Below are 3421 nucleotides of genomic sequence, written 5' to 3' on the forward strand. Positions count from 1 at the left end.
TGGAAAGCTGGTTGTACACAAAAAAAAAAATATTGAAAAGTCAATTCAAAATTTAAAAAATAGACCTATACGTTCTAATTCCGGGTGGGGGGGGGGGGGGGGGGGGTGGGGTGATGAGTAAAAAATAGTTATTACAAAAATAATAATTTAGTGCTCATCCCTCCCCCTGCTGATGCTATCATAATATTGGCAGATTTTTTCTCAAAAAATAGGCAATTTTTCACAATTTTGTAAAAACCGGACCCATGTTTAGTCATATTTTGTAAAAAAATGGGACCCATGTTTAGGAATTTATTGGGAAAAGGCGACCTATTATAGAGCGGCACATCCCCGTATATGAGTCCTCCTCCCCCCCCCCTTTCCGGGTATAATTTTCCCCATAATATGCTATTGATTGAATTTGCATGGCAGGTGCAGAATTTTCAAATTCAAAAAACGGGGGAGAGGGTGGGGGGGGGGGGGTTAAATTGTAAATCAAAAATGTTAACTATCCTGGAAAAGCAGAGTGAAGTACAAACAAAATACTTGGGCTGAGATTTGCATACTGATCAATCTAATTAATCACATGTTGGACCTCCTAATGAGTTGCGCAAAATAATGCTCTTTAATTATTTTTATTTTGAAAGAAAGACCGTTGGTCTATAATATTGTAAAAAATACACGAAATGAGGTATCACCTCCCAACCTGAAGAATTTTTGTTCGAGATTTGAAGTCCTGTAGATGCATGACATTTTGTTCATTTTGGAAAATTACAAAAAAAAAAAACTTAATTAGGAAATGATACGTACTGCACAAACATCCAGGATGGGTGGTGGATCCCAAAGCTTGTATTCCCTCTCCCATCATAGCCAGAGAAATATCTGAGTTTTGGAATGCCCCAAGGGTCATTATGATGAACTTAATTTATCAGTGCAAGGAAATTAAAAGATAGGAAAATTCATTATTAGTATTATATCATGCATCAAAAATAACCCTGAGCCTCCGAAGTATGTGTGTTTGTGTCATCGGGAGGTGGGGGGGGGGGCGGGGGGGGGGGGGAGGAGGAGGGACTATTCAAGAGATAGTGAAGCAAACGGAACGGATGCAACTTCTTGATTGACAGTCAAGTTCAAGTTTAAGTTTATTTGTCTTTCTTCTAACATGAATGTAATACAAAAAGTAACGAGTTCATATAATGCGTTTATAAAGTGAGCACTAAAAAAAATGTCCCTCGAAAATTTAAAAATCGCACCCCCCCCCCCCTTGAGCACCAGAGGAGGGGGCTCGTCTCCAAATAAAGGTAACATTAATGTGTTTGTACCTGTTTTTTCACAGGGGTGGGGGCCGCCCGCCCCCCCCCCCCCCTGGAGCCGCTTTACGAGACCGTCAGCCCGTAGACCGAAAATGTCGGTCTCTTGTGCCTTATAGTCCCTTTTCAGAGGGTTCACTAATATAGACCGACATCCCACAATACCAACAGCCCACGAGACGGTTTCTTTGGCCTCTGGCCACTTCTTTTTAATTCTTTATTTTTTCATATTTTTTTCATGGGTATAGTTGGTTTCGTGGGCTGTCGGTATTGTGGGATGTGGGACATTTTGGAACTTTCTTCTTTGTTGTATTTTTTGTTTTTATTTTCTTTGTTTTGTCAGTCTCGTGGACACTGCCCTCTCCCCCCCCCCCCCTCTCTCTCTCTCTCGCTCTCTCTCTCCCTCTCCCTTTCTCTCTAGCTCTCTTCATCTATTCCCTACTCACTCTCTTATCTCGCTCTCTCTCTCTTTCTATCTCTTCATCTTTTCTCCCTTCCTTACTTTTCCTTTCTCTCCCTCAATTTTAGCATAACATTGTTTAGCACACTACATAATGATATATTAGCTCAAATGCGAACACACCCGTAACCACACTCGCTTCAATCACTTTTTGTTTGTCTTATTATTCTAACTCATACTTTTCAATATAGATTCACATCAATAGAATGATACTATCAAACAAACTCGGTAAACTGAAAATAATTAAACAGCAGACACATTTGTGGGATATATTTCTTGATTTATTTTTACAAAAAAGACTATAAAAATATACAGATTCTGAAGTTCACTAGAATCAATGTACAATATTTAGTTTTAAAATAGTCAAAAATTACTTAACAAGCATAAAAATGTGGTCCAAGACGTTTAAACAAAGAAAAATCAAATAGTTGATCTAAAAATTTATTCCAAAAGTATTAGACCAAGCTAAATAATCATTCCAAAGCTATAAGTTCAAAACAGTCAGTCCAAAACAATATTATATTCCAAAAGGATTAGTCCAAAACAGTTATTCCGAAACAGTAATTCAGTTCAACGCAGATATGAAGACAGATGGAGATGAAGAATGAGAGATGACATTCCATATGCACCATTTTAAACTAGAAAAAAAAAAAAAAGGGGGGAAATCTACAATGTATAAGATTAGTATGCACATTTTGATGCCCACTTTTCTTCATAATTAATATTCAAATTATTGCAATGATATTCATAATTTAGATTATGCAAATCGATGATAATAGTGCCCGACCCCCATTTCCTCCCCCATCCCATCTTCTTCTTCTTTTTCTTCTTCTTCTTCTTCTTTTTCTTCTTCTTCTTCTTCTTCTTCTTCTTCCCTTCTTCTTCTTCTTCTTCTTCTTCTTCCCCTTCTTCTTCTTCTTCTTCTTCTTCTTCTTCTTCTTCTTCTGCTTCTTCTTCTTCTTCTTCTTCTTCTTCTTCTTCTTCTTCTTCTTCTTCTTCTTCTTCTTCTTCTTCTTCTTCTTCTTCTTCTTCTTCTTCAAGCTTTGTTGTCGATTTCGAACCTATATGGAAAAGACAATCAAAAATATTGAAAGGAGAATTATGCCTGTATAAAGAAACACATCCTCTATTCAGTACGTGGTGGAACTGAAAATGTGTTATTATAACAAACCTTCTTCGCAGAGGAAGATGATGACGAATCATCGTCCATCTTACGCTTCCTCGAACTCGAGGTGGAAGATGGAACGAGAGGGACATTGATGGAAAGAGCAGGTCTGCTCTCAACAACGTCCTCATGTTGAGAAAACTCATCGTCCATCTTACGCTTCCTCAAACTCGAGGTGGAAGATGGAACGAGAGAGACGTTGTTGGAGAGAGCAGGCCTGCTCTCAACAACGTCCTTGTGTTGGGGAAACTCAAAGAGATACTCTTCTTTGAGTTTCACTTCCAATCCAAGGACATCGTTGAGTGGAAGTCGACGTCGACACCCCGATGGAGTAGCCGACGGTGTCGACGGTTTCGACCCCGACTTGAGTCGATGAAGCTCTTCAACCGCGATTTGGTTGAGGAGCTTCGACAACGGGATGATGAGCTGACGCTTGCCACGATGGTATTCAAAGTAGCCGTAGAAGTGAAGAGAGTGTCTATCCGTCCGATGACGATAGCGACGAGG

This window comes from Strongylocentrotus purpuratus, unplaced genomic scaffold (assembly GCF_000002235.5).
Source record: "Strongylocentrotus purpuratus isolate Spur 01 unplaced genomic scaffold, Spur_5.0 spur5_scaffold_6, whole genome shotgun sequence".
Taxonomy (NCBI): Eukaryota; Metazoa; Echinodermata; class Echinoidea; order Camarodonta; family Strongylocentrotidae; genus Strongylocentrotus; species Strongylocentrotus purpuratus.